General features: G+C 45.0%; 1 pseudogene across 1 annotated transcript in view; it reads left to right on the top strand.

Moving 5' to 3' along the window:
• Positions 1-829: 829 nt before the first annotated feature.
• The window catches only part of LOC308369467 (alpha-1,6-mannosylglycoprotein 6-beta-N-acetylglucosaminyltransferase B-like), a 127530-nt pseudogene continuing 105714 nt past the window's right edge, over positions 830-22645 (top strand). The window contains exons 1-4 of the transcript in view: positions 830-944; positions 2534-2668; positions 2922-3042; positions 9628-9717. The product of the transcript in view is annotated as an alpha-1,6-mannosylglycoprotein 6-beta-N-acetylglucosaminyltransferase B-like (transcript). The remainder of the gene's footprint in view (positions 945-2533; positions 2669-2921; positions 3043-9627; positions 9718-22645) is intronic.

Genomic DNA, 22645 nt, shown 5'->3' with positions numbered 1-22645 from the left:
TGTGTGTGTGTGTGTGTGTGTGTGTGTGTGTGTGTGTGTGTGTGTGTGTGTGTGGTTTCCTGTTGATTTATTGAAGTTCTAAGACAGATTTTCCTGACACTTATCTGGATCAGATGTAACACAGTCTAGCTCTCAATCTGTCTCTCTCTCTCTCACACACACACACACACACACACACACACACACACACACACACACACACACACACACACACACACACACACACACACACACACACACACACACACAGTTCACAGTTACACACATACACACACACAGTAAGTGTAGTCTTCCCAACATCCCTTCCCTCTCTGTATGAATTCCCTTCAGCACACACAGCAACATCCATGACTTGTAAGACTGCCTCTTAAGTGCGCTGCAGTGTCCAGCACAGCTCCTGCACCAGGGTGACTGCTTCAAAATTGGGCACTGATGAAATCACCTCAGCCTTTGGAAGTCTGGCGCTTTGAGTGTGTTAAACAGAATGAAACAATAGAACAGGAAAAATCTTTATGTCTCTGTCTCTATGTGGTTCCGACTGGGTATCACCATCCGCCATTTTGGCTCCAACACAAACTCTTCAACATGCACAGGCTCAGGTAAGGATTAATGGCTCAATTAAAGAGCTCCTGCTGTTTGACAGACAGCCTCGCCGACGAATCAGCCGGCATTACTGTCCACCCGTAAATTTCAAACCTCGCCGTGATGGTTGTTGTAGACTAGAGCATCAGAGTCGTGCCAGTGGTGTTGTAGAGTAACACGGGCGCACATTGCGGCATCATCAATTTTACCCGGCACCCACTTTTCGCTTCTTCACGCTATGTCAGAAATGGGGCTGCGGCGACTGCAAAGTGTGCCAGCACGGCAGCAGCCGAGGGGCTCGTGGCATAATTACCTGCGATACCGTCGCTGTTGCCACAACCACTACCGCCACCACCGTCTAAGTAGGACAAATGATGCTGGCGCGGTGGCGCAGAGCGGCCATGTGTCAAGCTCACAGGAGAGAGAGGATTGTGGGCAGGCGTATGCCCTTGCAGGGTGCTTACGTGATTAAAGCCATGAATCACCGCTGGGGGGGGGGGGGAGATTGTGGGAATGCTCCCTCTCCATGATGGGTGACTAGATTGGACTCCCTCCAACCGAAACGGGATTTCCAACTGACAGATGACGTCGGTTTTGTATGTATTTCGCATCTCCCTTCCAATGTAGATTGAAATACATGTGTGTTTTTAAATGTCGCAGGCAGGTGAATAGTGGGCTGTACCACTGTGCAGCAATGAGAAACTCTGATAGAGAAGCAATGATATATACAGTATATATTTTCATCCAATGTTTTGTGTGTGTTTGTCAAATGTGTTTCCTGTTTGCCGAGTGGATGCATCTACGGCCCCGGCAAACAGATCACAACAAAAAACAAATTAAATTACTACTTGTAATTTAGTACCGCAACATCAAATGTGTTTCCTGTTTGCCGAGTGGATGCATGTACGGCCCCGGCAAACAGATCACAACAAAAAACAAAATGCTCAATGCCAGAAAAACTAAACAGTGCAATGCAGACTGATTCGTCATTTCCTGTTTGTTAGATGGATCAGGAGGAGCCTCCTGGGCCTGGTCACTCCCCTCCTCAGCCCGCCCCGAAATGCCCCTGCAGACCGGCTCCAGAGCACACCAGCATCACCCACGCCGCCCTGCTCCCCATCCTGGGCCCTCAACACAGTCATCATCCCCTCGACGACTTCTCCGGCTGGATGTGACGACCACCACTCTGGTCATCGGCAGCTCCATGGTCCTAGATGCCCACACCCCCCCTTCAACAAGCGGCCCCTGCAAGGTCCACTGCCTCCCCGGAGCCAGGCGTGTTCCAATCGCTGATGGAAGTGGAACTATCCCTCCCCACCCCCACCACTCTGCACGTAGTCTCTCTACCTGGTCTACCTAGAGAAACCCTTGGCCAACCGCACCCACCGCCACTGCTTTGCCGTACACCTTCTCTACCCAATACCCTATGCTAGCCTTTATATACAATATACATTATTGCCTCCACCGAAATGTTTCTCTGTCCCTACATCCCTTACCCCTGTAACAGTAACCCTATTGGCACAGTAATCTGGTCTTGTCTGTATCATGTATTTACCACCAGATGTATGCATACATATGTCCAGTGACCAAATGCTGGCTGTGTATTGCCCCTGTTGCTTCCTTTCCCCTTCTGCCACACAACCCTACCCCTTCCCCCCTTCCCCCCGTCCCACCTTCCTGTCTCCACCCGGCCGACCTTAAGAAGATGGGTCCCCCCTTATGTGCCGTGGTTCTGCTTAAGGTTTCTTCCTGCCTAACAGGGAGTTTTTCCTTGCCCCTGTTGCCGTTGTGCATGCACTAAGGGGGTTCAGGCTCTGGGCTCTGTTAAGCGCCGAGAGGCAATTGTGTTGTTATGGCGCTATACAAATAAAATTGAATTGAATTGAATTGAATTGTTTGTGTGTGTGGGTGCATCTCTATAAATGCGTCCTGCGTGTGTGGGGGCCGATAGTTCACGAGGCAGCCCCACCAAGCTTCGCTGAGGAACGTCTGCCTGGGTGTCGCCGCTCAGTACGAGTCTACTCCATCACCGGCTCCTTCACACTGGGCTGCCAGCCTCCATTTCTCACTAAGAGCGTGATTACTTGTGACAGCTACCGCTCCCTACCATCACTACCTCTCCTCCACCCTTCAGAGACATTCTACCCCCATTATTGCCCAAAAACATATTCCTTCCATCAAGGCCAAAAAGGCACGTACACAGCCGTCTCCTAAACATCTGGGCACGTACACCGCCATCTCCTTAACACCTGGGCCTTGCCATTTTTTCCCCTTATTTACATGTTTTTCTGTTCTGTTTTTTCGCAAAGACAATATTTGGTAACCCCGTGCTGTGGTAGTTTATCAAATGCTAATTGGCACAGCGGTGTACTGTTGGATCGGAGGCAGGTCCCTGTGCCGCCTGCAGAAAAAACAACCGTCCACCCCCGCCTTAGCAGGAGGCATTGTCGGGGAGCTGAGGTAAGAAACAAACGGCTTATCCCTGTGATTCAAGGTGGGAATGGATTGACCGATTGCCGGGGCTCCATGGGTGAGGTAAAAAAGTAGACTGTAGGCCAGGGGCCTCAAACCCAGGCCCGCGGGCCAATTGCGCCCCCCCCCCCCCCCAAGCGATTTCATCCGGCCCGTAGGCTCCTCAGAATTTTGCATACATTTTGCATTTCCATTGATTACGTTTACCGCTGCCATTTGCAAGGGTTTTGTGCTCTAATTCATGTCTTTCAAGTCATTCGGCAAGTAGTACGTACATTTAACGTAATGGAAACTGAATTGAAGTCAGCAAGTAATGCGTTGCTAAGCAATACTTGGAATTTTAAAGATCTATCTGTGTGAAGAACAATTTTTTTCTTTGCGTATGTCACGAAATGGAATGGCAACAAAATCATTAAAAATAGGTATTTTGGAGGAATGTCTTCTATCTTTCATTATCAGAAAATAAATCTAGCTGTGTGTCAAAGGCAAAAGTTTCAGTGCGTATTCTGTGGCTCTGGACGAGAGTACTGACAAAAATTATAATTCTTAGCTCGCAATTTTTTTCTGCGGTGTTAACAACCAGTTTGAAGTGACAGAGGAATTATTTTGTGTAAAAACAATGCAAGGCCGTACCACAGCCAAGGATGTATTTGAGCGTATGTGTGACGCACTGGAGCATGCTGGCCTGTCATTGAAGTTGCTCCTAGGAATAATACATGTATTTTATCAAATACAATTATTCAGATTTTTGCTGAAACTTTATTCAGTTTTCTGCTTTGTTTTGTTTGTTTTGCAGCCTTGTAACCAACTACACAAAAGAACTGCAGTACAGCATTTGCTTTGTAATGTGCATGTATGAAGGACAAATACAGATGTAGTTGTCGATGAAGACATTATCCTACTATTACTGCTGTACATGTAAGTCATGGACTATCATTCAGGCAAAGTGTTAAGTGTACAGTAGCGTGAATGTTCAGCCATTACCCACATACAAACACACTCCCTCTCTTTCTCTCTCTCTCACTCACACACAGACGCACACACAGCCCTGCAAGCACACACACACACACACACTACCCTCCTCTCTCGCTTTCCCCCCAGCCCCTCTCTCTCGCACACACACAAACACACTCACACGCACACTCCCCTCCTCTCTCTTTTTCTCCCCACCTCTCTCTCTCTCACACACACACACACACCTTCCCTCAACCGAACCCCTATGAGCAGTAAATGAGGGTGCTTTCCATATCCCTTGGAAGCCGTTGTAGCTGGGATTGACATCACACCTGAGTTGCCCCGTTTCAGTAACAAGTCGCAAAAAACAAATACAATACCAGCTGCTATCAGATTGCTATCAGATGTTAACAATGCCAGTTGATAGCAACACATTACTCAATATTTTAGCATACAAACGCGGTAGCAACATGTCCGCAGAGAGAAGTTGGACAGTACTGTGTGTACGACTGATTTAATGAGAGACAATTAAGACAGAAGTGCTAATAAAGTTGATGCACAGGGGCAACCATCTTGGATTCTGAAGTCAGGGTTGGTGAGGTTTGTCTGACTTTTCGAGTTGGAATTCTGACTTCAGGGAGTGTTCCTGATTAAATTTAACGACTTGGAACTGGGACATTTTGTCTTCCAAGTACAACTGGAACGGACCATTAGATTAGCCTGCTGTGCTGTGCCTGTGTGGCATCTAGCCCTGCAGTTCATTTTGGAGTTTAACACTTGGAGCAAGTTCTGCCAGTAAACACTTAACTTAGAGGTTACCACCTAAGCACAGCTGTATTAGTTGTCAATGGTGTATAAATGATTAATAACACTGTTATTACTAAAGGATGTTAATAAAATGAACAGGATTATAATGTTTATACATTTTTTTTTAAATACTACATCATACAAATACCCCAGAAAGCCATGTCTCTCCTATGAGAGTATCCCAGTCTTCTGTAGCTGAAGTTAAGCGTAGAGCTTAGGGCCTTATCAACCTCAGTCAGAGTCGAGGCTTGAGTTGTGTGGGAGCATGAGCTTGCACAATAAGGCGTTAATCGCTATTTTGAGTTTTGGGATGAAAGTGCCTTTTTGAACGACTTCAGGTTGGCTTAACATACCCCGTGACTTGTTGACATCCATCGTGACCCTTTCTTAACATTCCTGCCTTCTGTATTATATTTATTTATTTATTTATTTATTAATTTCCTCCTAGTGCAGTCTGGAATTTTTGACTGAATGCAAATGTGGCAGGCTCCCCCTCATTTGTTCCCCTTAAGCACTTTCTTTGTTGTTGTTTTGGTGCAAGCAGTCTTAATCGCTGTGTAATTGCTTAGTCCATAACAGAGGCCAGAGCCACACAGTGATTTGCAGAGCAGAGATCTGCCGGACCTGGGATACATATTAATGGCATCGAGCTGTGAACTGCTGATATCAGAGGTTTTATTGTTCGTTGGCTGAAGTGATTTGCCTCACAGGAAATTGCAAGTATTGTATGGGTGTCTTACACAGAAAAAAGGGGTAGTGTGTGTGTGTGTGTGTGTGTATGTGTGTGTGTGTGTGTGTGTGTGTGTGTGTGTGTGTGTGTGTGTGTGTGTGTGTGTGTGTGTGTGTGTGTGTGTGTGTGTGTGTGTGTGTGTGTGTCTGTCTGTCTGTGTGTGTGTGCGTGTTGGGAGGTTGTTGCAGTGCCTGAAGGTGTGGGGGGGGGGGGGGGATTGAGAAGGCACATGTGAACGACACCTTCCCTCTGCGTTACGATTCATCACGTTTAGCCTCGATGGTTTGCATCAGGGCACCCCTTTTGTTAGCTGTTCCCCCAGCATCCGTCTCCCGTTAAACACATAGACAGAGCTAACGAGACTTCATATGTCAACATGGCAATGCTACGGAGCCGTCTGTGCCTCAATGAGACCGGCGGCAGCCAAGACAAATGGAGAGTGGAGGGAAGAGAGCTGGTTTGTTTTTTTCCCTTTCTTTCCCCCCTGCCACCACCATCACCACCATCACCACCTCCAGAAATGAACAGAGACCTGGAACTCCATTTAAGCAAACTCTGCCCTAAAGGATCAGTTTATTCTGGTAATGGGGTTGGCTCTTGACGCCAAGGCAGACATATGCCCCCACTAGGGATACATTCACACTGTTTAAGATCCAGTGCGCTGATCACTGGCTCCCTAGTGTTTGACCATAGAGGAGGAGAAAATTATCTGTCTCCTCCCCCCTCCTCTCTCTCTCTGTCTCTCTTTCTCTCTCTCACTTTTTCTCTTTGTTTCTTTTTTCTCCAGTGTAGTAACTCCTTTCACAGATTACATAGAAAGTCCCAATGGAGTCAAGAATTATCCCTCTTTAGCTAAAGACTCCATTGAGGGCCCATCAGAGTCACACAGTATTGTCTCTGCTCCATTCTTGCAGATGTGTTGTGATGAGAAAACAGTGATTAAACGAGTCCTTCTCTTTGCTCCTCCATTCAGGCGAGCTCTGGTTTTCACAATAAGTTTAGTGCAAGGTTGTGTTTTTAAAGGATAGATAGTAAAGGAAAAGTTAAAAGAAAAACTATACACCACACCTCTCTTGATTTTTCCATTTGTGTAACAGAGGTGATTATAGTTTATCATTAACAGTCATAGGAATGGACGTTTCAGAGGCAAATGGTCATCTCAAAGGCAGATTGGCGATTATGTTCATATTTTACCTCAACGTCTAATCAAATTACATCTCTCCCTTTCGTGCTCCTGAAGCATATGTCGATAGGCTGAAATTTTTTTTGGCTCAGTCTGAGCCACTGTTTCTAATTTATAGAGCCAGGACTGTTTAGGAACACAGATTTTTTTTTTTTTTTGCGTACACACTGTACAATCAGCTAGAGGACCATAAGGAGCAATTGGCTTTTGAGTGCATCAGATTAGAATCGCAGATTGCATTTTTAAGTGGATGTTAAACGCTTACTAAATGTGCTCTGTTTTTGCATGGAGCGGAGCCTTACTATGTGACATGCAGAGACCTAAGTCAATGCTGTATATGTGTGAAACTCCAGAAATACAGGCAAGCAGTAGAAATATGGGACGCCTCAGGCAACTTGAGATTCAAAAATGTGTGTATTGCTTTCATTTTCAGGCTTTCTCTTTGATTCTTCTGTGTGCAACAGACAGAAATATATTGTAAAGCAAACACACAAACTCATATACACTCACACAACAGAAAATAATGGTAAAGATTGTGAAAAATTGTACCGACCTAGGTTCAGACCTCTACATCCCAAGTATATGCCATTGCATTTGCTTCACTTTTAGCTAGGAGACTTGCGCCCAATCTCAATACTTCCCCTTACCCCTTATCTTACCCCTTACCCTCGAAGTTGCGCGTTCATGTGAGAGCTAGTGGTGTCTCAATACCCAATTTGATCAAGATTAAGGGTTAAGGTTGAGGGGTGTATGGCCCTTGTTTTTAAGATTATCGTTGAGCTCACTTGCTCCTCCAAGGGCTATCCCAGAGCGCACAGCGAACCCAGCTCGGGAATTTTCAAAAAAAAATGGCTGCTTGAAGCGAGGAATATTTTACATGAATAAAGCTATCTACACAACTTTGTATTTGTTTATAATGACTTGGTTTGATCTGAAATGAACGACACGAACGATGCATAGTATTGTAGGTCTTAACTGAAGCTTTCAAACGGTAGTTTTAGGTTACACTTAGCGCGTATGCCACCACTTCATTGGGTTATATGGTAGCTTTCTAGCTAGATGCTAAATACACTAAATGTAAGTATTTTTGGCTTATAATTAATTTAAAAATGACGACAGTCTTGTTTCGTGCTCTACAGTTGTATACATATATATTTGCAACCATGTTCTTCATTTAAACTTTTTTTAAATCGCTAGTTTCATAGCTCATACAGTCACGCATGACGTACCCGAAACCGAGTGGCGTCTCATTTCATAGGGGAACGTTTTCAGCCCTTGGCCCGCCCCTTACACTTGCAAGTGCTAGGGTTAAGACAAAGACAAAGACAAAGCAAAAGGGGCAAGGGGAAGAATCGAGATTCGGCCTTATCCTGCGGCAGTGGACGTCTGCTAATCCCCCATCTTTCCTTTGCTGGGTAAAAGAAGTCCTAGCTTTTCTACCCCTAGAAAAACTGAGATACTCTAGGGGTAAATCCTCAGATAGATTTCATAACACCTAGAGTCCTTTTCTACAATTTGCAGATAATCTATCCTTCTCTTGATCCTCATTGGCACACATGACAGCTGGACGGGTGGGGCGCTGCATGCAGCACAATTGCATTACTTATGAACAGTCATTCACTATCAAAACTTAGTCTATACAGGGTGTGTTTACAATGTTACACTTGACCTCAAAGGTGGCATTATCATTATTATTTATCTTTATTTATACATTTTTTTTATATATATATATTTACTTTTTTATTTATTTTTAAGTGTCCTCTTTCTTTGACGTTGTGTATGTGTGTGTCTGTATGTATTATTTGTACCTTTGGTGGGTGGGATCAGAGTTATTGTATGTTTAATTGTACTGTGACAACCCTGAAAAATAAAGTAAGAAAAACATTTTTTTTACCGACCTATGTTGAAAGGTGTCACCAAAGCCATGGTGTAGTATGGTCTGTTATGACCCGCGGTGCCCCCTTTAGGTCTCTTCCTGCCAGTGCAGGGTCGGGCCTGGTCAGGTTCATTAGATGACTGAGGGCACCTGGAAGAAGGCAAGCGCTTTAAGGGCCTCTCCTCTCTTTCCTGGTAGGCACTTTTTATCTCTACTGCAGGCACCTCTCTAGATTGTTCTCTTGCACTGGCACTTTGTGCTTTCTCTCTCTGTCCTTCTCTGTCTCCCATCTTCTCTAACATACTGTTGCTCTCATTACATCCTCAGACGAACATCAACACACCTACTCATTTCCCCCTAGACTTCTTATAGACCGTTATTTTTGGTCATTTTTTTATGAACTACTAAATGTGAAAACAATACGTGTCCCTATTTATATTGCGGCCTGGAAATTGACTGTAACTGTCATACATCTAGGCCGTTTTAGCAGGTCTGAATTAGACGGTAGAAATGCTTGTACATGTGCTAACTATAAAAAAGATACCACATTGCACACACAAAATGGCAAAATTTACATTGGACAGAGTAAGATGGCATTATTTGCATATTGTGTGATTGAATTGACAGTTTGCACTTTGTGGTGACAACCACATGGCTTGACAGTCATAACTGAATGGCCCCCGCTGTCGGCATGTGTTCATTAGTGTACAAACACGAGTGCCAGGATATCTCACCACGGTAATGAGTTGGATCAGAATATATACAGTAGATATGAAATATATAATTGTCATTCTGACGGCTGAAAAAAATATATCAGAGGAAATAGTTGTCATATCCAGTCGGACATTAATCAGGAAGTGGAAGTCAGTAAAAACAGCATTGACACAATCGGGGACACTAGCGATAATTCCGAATTGAAAATAAGGTGTTTAGCTAGAAGCGTTATCGGCCCCTAGCATTCGTCCCACATGTGTTGTCGTCGGTGCCGCTGTGACGGTCTCTATTACCCTTGTCATCCCCCAGAGCTGTGCGAGGGGCTTTTGTGCACGGCTCCGTAAGGCTCATCGCTCTCCCCTGGTCTAAGCCGCTCGCCTTCCGCGGTGCGATAGCACGGTCAGCAGGCGATGATAGGGCTAAAGGGTTCCAGTCTGTAGCAGCACTTTAGAGTGTGAACACCTTTAAACCCGCTGCTGAAGTTTTACCCTCAGATTGTGGTGGCGACAAGGAGATGCTTGGGTGAGATAGGGGCCCCAAGAGCTCTTCATTGCCCCCAGAAGTTCCTTTAACACACACGCGTGCGCACACACCTCTGACACGAATACTGTACACAGATGCACACATAAACACTTATAATTCTTGCAACTAGAGAGGGCAGAGGATTGCATTTTCTTCAAATACACAACAAACAAAATAGAGCACACACTCTCAGAATACTCACACACTCACACACACCCAATCATTTCCACAATGCAGGCAAACTAATTTGGGGGCACTCAGCCGTCGGCACTTGGCTCCCTTGTTTTGCATGATCATCTCTGGGCAGCAGTCACCCCGGGCACTATGAGGCTGGTGGAAACGGCAGCAGTAATCACTGTCTAGGCCTGGCACGGCGTGGCACAGCACGGCTGGGCTGTTGGTTTACAGTGTGACCCCCTCCGACCTCCTTCCTCAGGCTGGCAAATGAGAAACGAAACCTCTCAACTGTGCTTCACAGTCTCGGCGGAGTCACAGCTCCCCCACACAGCTCCTCAAACTAAAGTCAGCCAGCCAATTGGCTCCATTATCCCAATTCTGGATTCTCCTCTTCACCACTTTCTGACAAGGAGTGCGGCAACCTCTTCCCAATTTAGAAACCCTTCCTGCTCCACTCCTGGCTGTTGTTGATGTTGTTGTGGTTGTGCTATAGCAATCAGGACAATGAAGGTGTTTATCCTTTAGGATCTTTCACAAGCCGAAACGGCAGCACAGTGTCATTTTTCATCTCCTGCTCAAAATTTTCAGTGCTTGCGTTAGAGCGTTAGGTACAGTCAGTGGGAAGGATGCAAGTAATAACGAGGGCACCTTGACCCAAAATGCTGTTACTGTCAGTGTCAGCTGCTTCCACTTCTACTTCAGCAAATTGAGATGAGCTTCTCCTCTTGCTCTGGGCCCTGTAGGTTGCACACAGAAACTCTGCCACGAGACGGCTAAATGATTGGTTGTGTAATGGGTCTTAAGGTTTTGGAAGGGTGTTTCTGTCTCCCAGTCCTGAGTCTTGAACACTTGAAGTAAAAACAAATGTCTTTCTAAAGCTGTATACATTTCACCCTCCGATCAGCCTTATGCATTCAGCACATGCTCTGGAGGAAATGACTGATAAAAAATAAGTGGGGGAAATAAAGTTTGTCTTACAGCATCTGTCTGATCCTTTCTTTATAAGCTGTTACATCTCTGGTAATGATTTCAGGGCTGTCTAAGACAACAGTGGGATTCAAAGGTAGCTTTGGAGAATCCCCTGGGAAAACACGGGTTTGAAGTCGATTTAATTCATCTCTGCAAATATTTGTCTGCCGCTGTAAGACACAGGATCGAAAGTTGGGGCAGCGTTTTAAAATAGAACCCTCTTTTTAAAAGAATTATCCAATCCTACTGAGACAGTGGCATAGTGTGTTTGGCTGAAGGAGGCTGTGTTGCATTGTGTTAGCTCAGCAAAGATTCACAAGGCTTCAGAAAGGGCTTGTTGACCAACCATGATATAGTATTGCCTTACTCGGAAGTCTGTCGTCTGTCTCCATGTATACTGGTTATTGTGTACTGGACCGGTCTGGAACACACCTTCAAAAAAACAGTGGCATAAACGTATCATGTCTTAACAGACGCCATGTCCTGCGATCATTACTATTATTGTGCAATGATATATTCAACCCATTATTGGTAGCCTTTCAAATATCTCTCAGGATATTGGAATCTAACAGAGCCAACTGTCACATGGTTATAATCTGTGACAGCACCACTCAGGTACACTTAAGAAAGTACATCTGGTCACATGACACAGTTACATAACTGAACGCTGACTGTCATGAAAGAAATGTAAGCAACGCCAACTGACATGACATGCTTTTGACAGAGTTTTTGTCTTATGAGGAATAGTTTGGGCAAAGTGCGTTCAGTAGCGTGAGCATTCATACTGGTCCAGCAAAGGGAGCTGAAATGGTTTGAAAAGTCTGAAGATAGAAGCAGTTATGTATCCTCTGTGTGTGTATGTGTGTGTGTGTGTGTGTGTGTGGCTGTGAAACATTGAGCGACTGCAACATAAGGGTTCAGGCCCTGCCCTTTGCACTTTGAAATGTGTTTAGTTTCAATACAAAACAAAGTGCCAGGGCACGGTTTATTTATGATTTATTTATTTCCGCTGCACACATCTTTGATACATAGTTTCCACATTCATGCTGATTTTCAGATTTCACACTTAAGCCTGCGGGGTGTCTTATGTCTTATCTCTCCTTCTCCATAAGAAATGTTCTTGGTCTTTTTTTTTTTTGTATGGGCTCAGGACTGATTCATCCTCTGTGAAGTTCAGGGCCCATGTCTCATCCCTGCCCACACAACACACAGTAGGCCGGATCAGAGGAGAGAGAGAGAGAGAGAGAGTGTGTGTGTGTCTGTGTGCCATTGCTGAACTCTGTTGCACTTTTGATCAAAAAAGTACCTTGGGCTTTTTGACACACTCAGAAACCGTGGATGAACGACAACATCCGTAGCAACAAATTCCCACAAGCATAAAAAAAGTCTTAAGTGATTGGGTGGCGTGTAGGATGAGGCTTTTCGTGATTGTTGACATCGACCAGCATTTCAATTATTTAGCCTCATTTGTAATGCTGACTGCGGTACATGTCAAGCCTGGTCCCACGGGATGATCTGGACCGTAGCTCTGCCATCTTGGCTCACAGCCCATCTGCACTAGTTGCCCTACACACCCACAGAGGCTGACAGAGGTCTGTCGAGATGATCCGTGAAGGGACCTGAGGATCTCACCTCAGCACTCTCTCTCTCTCTCTTTCTCTCGCTCTTTCTCGCAAACACATACTCTGGGAGCACTTAACATGGCTAATCCGCGTGCTGTCAGCTCCTCCAGGCCCATCACCTCCTCACTCATTGGGTCGTCATGAGGGGGGGAGCGTGTCAGAGACAGCCTGCTGCAGGGTCACCTTGCTGGGGGGCACCAACTTGGACCTTCACTTAAGAGTCTGGAGGGTGGGTGTGAGGTTGGAAAAAAAAAACACCCCGGGCAAGAATGAAAGGAGATGGACAGTGGATCTTCCATATAGGCTTGTTGTGTGTAGGAGTGTTGTGTAAGAGAATTATGAACACTGTACATCAAGCAAGATGCAGGTGCATATTTGAGGACAAGAAGAAGTAAGGAACAAATTCAAATGGGATCAAAATGTGAATGGGGTGCTTCTGCATGGAAGGAGGTGGGTCCTCCACGAAGGATTGTAGTGTGCGTGAGATGTATAGTCGATGGATGTAAATACTGTACTTCAGGAGAGACACCAAGCACATATCGGGGGGAAAGATGGAGAATGTGTGTTCTTCTGCCTGCCTGATGAACGAGGCGCAGATGCAGTGTTCCGCTGAGGACACCCACAGGGGTGCCCCTATAAATAGTGCTGGCACCCTCCAAGTCGCAGCTATTAATATTTCAGCACAGAAAACATTCTCTCTGGGATAAAGAAAAATTATGAGAAAAAAACCCTCCCTAAATCACTTCACTGAAATTTTAGGAATCATAAAGGGTGTAGAGTTTGTGTGTGCATGAGTCTGTGTGTGCATGTATTTGTCTGTCTGTATGTACTTGTCTTTCTTTCTCTCTACATTTGTATTGATTGATTGATTTAATTGTGTTTGTGTGTGTGTGTGTGTGTGTGTGTGTGTGTGTGTGTGTGTGTGTGTGTGTGAGCTGTAACCTCTCCAGTGCTCTTCTACTCTCTCAAAAACAATCATAAAGCCTAATTTCCCGCCCCACCCTCAGGTGCACTGTGCCAGTGATGAGGATCTTTAATGAAGCCCCAGCCTGCTGTTTGACTGATAGTGTATGTGGAGCATACGCTAATGTTAATGCTAACTCCAGTACTGGGGCAGCTAGACAGGTAAAGCAGGCCAAGTAGAAAGTGGATTGGAGGTGAAAAGCCGACAACATGGTTCACTGCAACTTATCACAGCAGTACATAATTGCTTGGAAGAGAAGTCCGTTTGGCCCAGTTTTGAGCCAGTCGGATCTCGGAATGCCGCTGAAAAACAAAACAAAAAACACTGTATGGATTACATGCACAGCCCCAGCCTGCTGTTTAACTGATAGTGTATGTGGAGCATAATGAGTCACACACACACTACAGTTTAGCATACTCCACCCCTACCTGACTACCTCACACACTACAGTTTAGCCCCATACAACTTTCATGAACAGCAAATGCTAATGCTAACTCCAGCACTGGGGCAGCTAGGCAGGTAACGCAGGCCAAGTAGAAAGCGGATTGGAGGTGAAAAGCCGACAACATGATTTTTAACTCATCGCAGCAGGACATAATTGCTTGGGACGGAGTCCGTTTGGCCCAATTTTGAGCCAGTCGGATCTCGGGATGCCTCAGAAAAAATAAACACTGTATGGATTACATGCACAGACCCGTCGCCATGGGGAAACGGGCCGGTCCAGGGCTACTGAGTTGGAATAGCACCAGCTGCTGCTTGTGGACTTGGCTGTGGAAAAAAGTAAATATGTTTCAGAGAATTATTTCCCAGGGAAGAGTCTGTAGCATGAGGTCATTTGATTTAACAGAAAAAAATATCTGTAAACCATATGCTATTCATTATCTGAATGTCTATGATGACAGGAGCTTCTAGGCAACATTACTGCTCACATATTGCAAAGGTCAGACATTACTGTTTCAGGTATTCGTCATTTGATATGATCAATGCATGACAATATAGTGGTTAGGATTTCAAATTTTTGCAGTACCTGTTGAATATTAGGCCTAAATCATAGCAGTTGTAGAGCGTCTTAAATAGACAATATCTATAGAATATTTTGAATGATGAATATTTTTAATCTGTCCATAAGAATTGCTACCCAAATTACTGATTTAGTTTACTGTTCACTCCATTGATTTGGACAGTTTTCTATGTTGTAGCCATACAGCATACCCCCATAGACACCAGTTAGGGTATAATTTACAAAAAAGAAAACATTTCACAGTAATTGTCATGTGAACCATACTACTAAGGTCAGCTGGGTAGAAAATAACATGTGTCCCCACTACATACATGTGCAGTGTAATTGGATAAATCGATTGGACTATTTACATAAATACATGTAGTTACAAGATGTGTTTAGGGCTTGGATTAGGATTAGGGTCAGTCATTTATAATAATATGTGAGCCTCAGTATACCACAACTTGGATATTTAATATTGTGTGGGACCCAATATTAATTTTATCGTATTGGAATAACTCTTGTCTCTGGTCTTTGAAAGGCTTTTCGTCTCTGTTCGTCAGCAGTTGTCCCCCCTCATCTGCAGCAGTAATCAAAAAAGACTGCTAGTGAACACAGTGTCAGTCAAAAAGTCATTAATTTTCACAAGAAATAGTGCACAACTAACCGTACCACAGTTTCTGACTTCACAGTTGAGCCACTGTGCGTAATGTCTCAACTAGTGGTGATTAGCTCGGCCACTAGAGAAGAAAATGTACCTTGGCGCTCAGTGTTAGCTTTGACCGTGCTGTTGTGCCAGGCGCGGCGCAGCGCAGCGTGGGATTGGCTGGCAGGCAGGCAGACAGACACACACGTGCTTCCCCACTGTTTGCTTTAGGCGGGTGCTTCATTACCGGTTGGTTTTAATAAATAAGAGCGTGGGGGGAATTTGCCAGAGCAATGAAGTGTGCCATCAAGCAGAATGCACAGGGCCTTGCCAAAGCTTTTAGCAGGGGCCGGGTCTGACAGATGCTAATATATCTGCCAAAGGGTGAAATACACTGGGAGAGGGAGATAGAGGGAGGGGAGGGAGGAGAGGAGAGGGGAGTGGAAGGGAAGACACAGTGGCTATTAAATAAGAGAGCAAGCTGAAGGCCACATGTCACGTAGACTGGCACTTTGCTTTCTATGTTCCTCCACAAAACAAAACACGACAAGATCAAATAGATAAAGGAAATACATTGCTCACCTCCTCTTTTCTACATTTCTGGGGGATCAACAGATTTCTTGTGGAGGTCTTTATTTTCTGCGCTGTTTTATCTTGTTTGTTTTTATCTTGGCTTGTTTGTTTGTTTGTATTTTTTTTTCTCGAAGGACTTATACCTTCCTTGATTGTGAGTTAGAAGTAGACGAGGATGGCCGAAGCCATGTCACATCCTATTTCCCTCACCAGGGGAGCTGTGGGGATCCCCTCGCCATGGTTTTGTCTCAGATTGCTAACATCCACCCATCACACTAACCCACCATGACATTTACAAGCCCCGGGTGCATTTCCCAGAACCTTCTGAATGCTGCGTCATTAACAAGTCATATCTCACGATGTACAGTACCTTGCGCTGTACCTCACGTTGTACCTTGTGCTATACCTCACAATTTACCTTACGCACTACTTATGCTGTACCTTAATGTTTTAAGGTGTTTCCCAGAACGTCCTTAGCTAAGGTGTACCTTCACTGAGGGATGCTTTCATCTGGACTACTCTTAGCCATTCCTTAACACAGTTTTCAGATAAAACTTACCTTTTAAAACTTTGCCTGGATGTATGAACCGCATGAGATGCAGGACAGAAAACTCTTTCCAACACAGCATCATTTTTATCTTTCCTTGTTTGTTTGTTGACTGGTTGGTTCATTAGGTTGAAAACCTTCAAAACACAAAAAACATACGTTATCAAAAAATGCAAATAGATTTCAAACTATTTCAGTAAAAAGTACCAATGCTTACAACAGGTGAAATTGCTGAAACAATCCCAACTAATGACTAAGAGATTGTTCAATGACTGCAAACAGTACGCAGCATTGGTGTGACAGAATGGTACAAAATGTATAATATATATAATAAACAATCTCAATATATATCTATAAATCGTATCACTCATTACCTATAACTCTCTGAATCATACCTCACATATCCTTATAGAATGTGTAGATAAATAGAATATATGTTTTTAAGGCAAGTACAGTATGCTCCAGCCATGTTTCATTCTCTGTTCAGCCACTGAATGAGCGAGTGCTGTTCCTTTCATGCCTTTGTTAGATTCACTAATGTATAGTGGATTTTGTTGAGCCGCTTTGTTCACTGTACAAATGGCATTCAAGGCCTGTGTTTCAAGGTCTGACATCATGTTAATTTCAAAGACCTTGTTTCGTTATTATGACGAAAATAACCAGGAAGCCAAAGGAAGGGGAGGAAGAGGAGTGGTGAGAGCTCCTGGTTTTGCCACACATACATTTGGAAGATGGAGAAGGAAAGAGAAAGGATACATAAAAGATCATGTCTGACCAGCTCTGCCTTGGAAGCACATAGGAAACAATCAGAAGAAAAGAGCCATGGGGAAAGTGGAGCTTTTAATTGTGTTCGTGGCGTGGCTTGGTGTGGTTGTGGTGTGTGTGTGGCGTGGCGTGGCGTTGGTGTAGGCGCACGTAGGGGGACCAGATGAGCTACGGCTAATATACCCACCACGTCTCACCAGCGCTGTTCTGAAGACAGAGCGACACTTAAAGGAGAAGTGACAGACGGCGTCAGGCCCAATCAGGCGCTGGCTCCTCTCCTCCACTCCTTCCTTCTCAGCACCTGGGCGCCTGCACTCAGTCTGTCAGCACTGTACCACTGTCTGCTCTCCTGTAGCAAACCCCTGACCTCTGGCACAGGGGGACCAAGGACTTTTTAAACTGGTTTTCATTAACGTCTGTGAGAGCCAAGCCCAAAACCCTTCTGATTCATGGGTGTATTTATTTATGTCGGGTGCCGCATATGAAAGACGCAGCGCGTTTATTTATATTTAATCGGAGGGAGATTCCCCAGTCTGTTCTAAGATAGTATTGTGAGAACTGATCTGTTGTCTTGGATAACGTATAAGAACCCCTTGTTTTCGGTACCATAGAATTTGAATAGCAGATTTAAACTCTTTTGCAATATTCTTCCTTTTTCTACATAATTGTTTCTACGTGCGTGCATGTAATTGAAAGAGCTTGAATGAAGCAGAGGGGAGAGAGAGATAAAGAGTGAGACCAGGAGAGGAAGGAAGGAAGGGGAGAAAAGAAAAAAAAAAACCTTGGCCCAGATTTCAAAATCAATACTTTAACTTTCATCAGGTAATGAATAAATAAAACTCCCGCGCCAAATCAATTAAGCAGCATCTCATTTTCTCTAATTGTGTTTTTTGTTAGGAAATGGTAATGAGATTTAAGGATGGCAAGAGCGGGGTGAGTGTGTGGGGGCTCATTGGTGTGTGAGAGTCTGTGTCTGAATGTGTGTGTGTGTGTGTGTGTTTGTGAGAGAGAGACAGTGTGTGAGTGTGTGGAGGCTCATTAAACAGCCCTGGTCTTTATTACGTCCCTGCTGAGTCAGAGATGGCTGTCTTTCTGTGTTCCATGCAGAGGAGCTCATCTCCATACTCAAATCTGTCTGAGTGTGTATGTGTGTGTGTGTGTGTGTGTGTGAGAGAGAGAGAAGCAGTGTGTGTGTGTGTGTGTGTGTGTGTGTGTGTGTGTGTGTGTGTGTGTGTGTGTGTGTGTGTGTGTGTGTGTGTGTGTGTGTGAGAGAGAGACAGGCAGAGTGTGTGTGAGAGAAAGAGAGGCAGTGTGTGTGTGTGTGTGTGTGTGATAGACAGGCAGAGTGTGTGTGTGAGAGAGGCAGTGTGTGAGTGTGTGTGCGTGTGTGTATGTATGTGTGTGTGAGAGACAGAGGCAGAGTGTGTAGGTAGAGAATGTTTGTGTATGTGTGTGTTTGTGTGTGAGAGAGAGACAGAGTTTGTGTGAGAGTCAGAGGCAGAGTGTGTAGGTACATAATGTGTGTGTGTGTGAAAGAGAGATGGTCAGAGATAGAGGCAGAGTGTATATGTCTGTGAGAGAGAAAGAGAGAGACCGGCAGAGAGTGTGTGTATGTTCGCGAGAGAGGGAGGGAGTGTATGTGTGTGTGTAAGAGAGAGAGAGGGAGTGTATGTGTGCATGTACGTGTACGTGTGTGTGTGTGTGGGTGAGAGGGGGAGAGAGAGAGGCAGAGTGTGTGAGGACAGTACGGTATGCAGAGAGGAGAGTGGTGCTCCTGCTGCTTCTAGCTTTGCCACCCTAAATGCTCCGTATTGTTCGCCTGACAGGCCAGATTAAGAGCAGTTTTAACTGGGGTGTGTGTATGAGAGAGAAAGAGGCGAGAGAGAGAGAGAGAGAGAGAGACTGTGAGTGTGTGTGTGAGAGAGAAAGGCTAGAGAGAGAGGGAGACTGTGTGTGTGTGTGTGTGTGTGTGTGTGTGTGTGTGTGTGTGTGTGTGTGGTGTGTGTGTGAGTGTGTGTGTGTGTGTGTGTGTGTGAGTGTGTGTGTGTGTTTGGTGTGTTTGTGTGTGTGTGTCTGCACGCACTGCCAATGAGCCCTGGAAATGTCTTTGATGTTGTTTAAGAACCCTCCCTTTCCCCATCTTTTCTCATTCTCTCTCAATCTCCAGCCGTTAGTTTCGCTAAGGCTTCTTTTGTTCCTGTCTCTTTCTTTTACTGTGCCGTGATGCTTTCTTACCGCTCTTTTCATTTGGGCTTCTATTTTCTCCTATCCTCTCTCTTTCCCTCACTGTTCTTTCTCTCTCTCTCCCTCTCCCCCTGATTTATCTCTTATCTATATCTTCTTATCTTATCTATCTCCTTCAACTCTCTCTTTCTCTCCCTCTCTTTCTCTATGCGGTCCTGTCCTGAAATACCTCCATATGGGCCCAGGCTGTAGATGCATCTAAGTTCATGAATATGTAAATAGCCTGCGGATGATTGTCACAGCAGCATCATGCTGTTCCTCTGGCCCAGTCTCTCTGTGGTGCACTTCTCTCTGACTCATCCCAACCACCCCTGCACTGTGTACCACCGTGGCCCCCACTGCAGCAGTGGAAAACCCATTGCAGACAAACCCTAGCAAAAACAGATGGAGGAGTTCCTTAGTATCGTAACGGTGTTAATTTTCGTGCGACGTATGTTATCGGCAGATGTTTGAGTTGTCATGATAACCCATTATTAAACTGAGCATATCGATTGTTAATCCATTATTAAACTTAGCATTTTGATTGTTTAACATAATGGCCAATGTTTGACACTGTCCGATAACTGACATAGCTACGCAAGTACCTTTAGTTTTGTGACTGATTTCCTAACAGGCGCTGTAAGAAGAGGAAGTGAGGTCAGGGGAGATGTTTGTTAACCTGTTAGTTGCCCTGGAAACGACCCCCGTCCCAATGGTCTCTTGGTCTTTTGACACCATGTTCTCTCTTGAAATACAGGCATGTGTGTGTGTGATCACACCAGCGCTTTAATGGAGTTAGCCCATGCTCAGGGCGTCTGTTCCTGGCTCTTAACCGTCCTGTGGGAGTGCAGGAAGTGCTTTCTTTGTGTCTGGCGTTGGCTTTCATTACCTTACTGTGATCACTGAGTTGAACACTCCTCTTTTCTTGTGTTTTGAGTCTCAAAAGCCTCTTGTGTACCATCTTCACGAAGAGCAAAACATCATTTCCATGGACTGTGCACCAGCTAAGATGCAAATGGGTCATCCAGCTATTATTCATGTAGAGTCATTTGTCAGAGGCCTTTTAATAGGGTGTCTGCGCTCCTGCACAGTTGTACATTAAATCTCCATTTACTGCTCTGGCCTCTGGTCTAGTTGAGTTCTTTTGTTCGGGGCGATGGTGGTTCAGGAGCGAGAGGAGTTCTCAGTAATCTGAAAGGTTGCTAGTTCGATCCCAACTCTTCCTCACGAAGTGTCAAAGTGTCCTTGAGCACGACACTGAACCCCCAACTGCTACCGATGTGCAGGTTGGTAGCTAAGATAGTAGCCTCCTCCATTAGTGTGTGAATGGGTATATTTCTGAGGCATTAATCTGTGAAGCATTTATGGGTAGAAAAGCGCTATATACGTAAATGCAGTCCATTTTCCATTTTTTATACCTTTAACTCACTGCACAGGCCACAAATCAAGGATCATGAAATATTAACGTAGCTAATTACGCTAATTGGAACGGTTGTTCTTCCAGGGAATCCTTCCTCAGACGTCCCCTAACTGAGGATGCTGCAGACAAAATCACCCATCCCACCTCTGGCGCTCACCTCTCCCTTAACACATCCAGAACTGTGATCACTGTTACAAGACCTGGTGGACTCCACGCTTAATTTAACGAAAGCAGGTCAATGCTGAAATAGCCAATGTAGTGTAGATTACTTGGAGAAGCTCAATACACTAAAATGCTTTAAAAGTTTCACACCGACTTGATAGAAAGGCCCATTTGTTAAGCTCTCCTGCAAACACATTATAGAATTCCATCCACAAAACCCACTCTGTGGGGGTGGATGGGGTGGGGGTGGCAAAAAAAGAAAGAAAAAAAGCTGCGCTGTGATGGTGAATATTCAAGACGCTGGCGCGGCTAACGCTGCTGCATCGTGTGGGTGATTTATGTCTTTCCCATTTTGACTGGCAGAGTGTCCAAACAGGCCATGAAATGTCATGCCGTGCGCTCAGTCTGTCTTACTGCCGTCCTTCTCCTCCACCTTCTTAAAGGCCTACAGAGTCCCTTCTCCCTCCTCCTCCACCTCCTTAAGGCCAGGAGACTCCCTTCTCCCTCCTCCTCCACCTCCTTAAGGCCAGGAGAGTCCCTTCTCCGGTTCCATGTCAATGTTCCGAAAGCCATTATTCCGACAGCCCGCTGTTCCGAAATTGTGAACACAGCAACGTGAACCACTACAGCCCACATGCACATGAACACACAATCATAAACATATAAATGCCTTCATTTCACAAGCATGAACTTTAATTCAGAATATTGTTATACACACATGGCATTTGCATTGCGATGATACAAATACTTGTATGATAACCAACACATGCACGCCTTGTCAGTGCTTGTAATGTCCTGCGACAATCTGCCGGTGATTTCCTTTGCACGAATGGTTCCCCATATTCAAAACCAGAGTAGGCTAAATTAACAAATATTCCCTAGCAAAAGTGATAGCCCGGTGAGAGTCTCAGCTCCGCTGCGCAAATGAAATGCTGTGTGTGTTTTGTGCAATTTTAACTGGTTTTAAAGTATGCCAGGGGGCTTTTCTTTCGGAATATTGAGATTTCGGAATATTGGGCTTTCAGAACACTGAGCCGTCCCCCCCTTCTCCCTCCTCCTCCACCTCCTTAAGGCTAGGAGAGTCCCTTCTCCCTTCTCCTCCACCTCCTTAAGGCTAGGAGAGTCCCTTCTCCCTCCTCCTCCACCTCCTTAAGGCCAGAAGAGTCCCTCCTCCCTCCTCCTCCACCTCCTTAAGGCCTGGAGAGTCCCTTCTTCCTCCAAGGCTTGATGTCCTCTTTGTGGAGGCCGAAGCAGAACAGAGGAAACAATACACATAAAAACTACCCATGAATTATAATTGAATTTTTTATGTAACATGCTATAAATCCATCATCCATCAGTAGCAGCAAGGTCAGCTGAGATGGATGGGAAATGGTTTATTGTTCGAGTGAACGCTCCGCCATCGCACTGACCTTTAGGGTTATGTCTCCCACATCGCCCGTGGATAATACTTGTAATCCAGAATGGCTCATCCAGTCGATATCTTCAGAATACAGTGAATCTTCCTTCGTGTCCTAAGATGCTTAGAGATGGCAAGTCCTCTGGGTGTGCTAGTGCCTTTAATCCATGTGAGCAGTCATCGCCAATGTAGCTAATGAAGCAAATAAAGCATCCGGATGGTGGAGCCCTCTCTTGCCCTTTTATATGTACATGCTGCTCTGTAATACAGCAGTGAAGAGCAGTCTAATTAGCATGGAGGGGCAACGTGGGCTGTGCACTGTAGCCTAGTGATGATCT

This window comes from Sprattus sprattus, assembly GCF_963457725.1.
Source record: "Sprattus sprattus genome assembly, chromosome: 1".
NCBI classification, from domain to species: Eukaryota; Metazoa; Chordata; class Actinopteri; order Clupeiformes; family Clupeidae; genus Sprattus; species Sprattus sprattus.
Note: the sequence above shows the minus strand (reverse complement) of the source record. Positions and strands in the feature narration are given on the sequence as shown.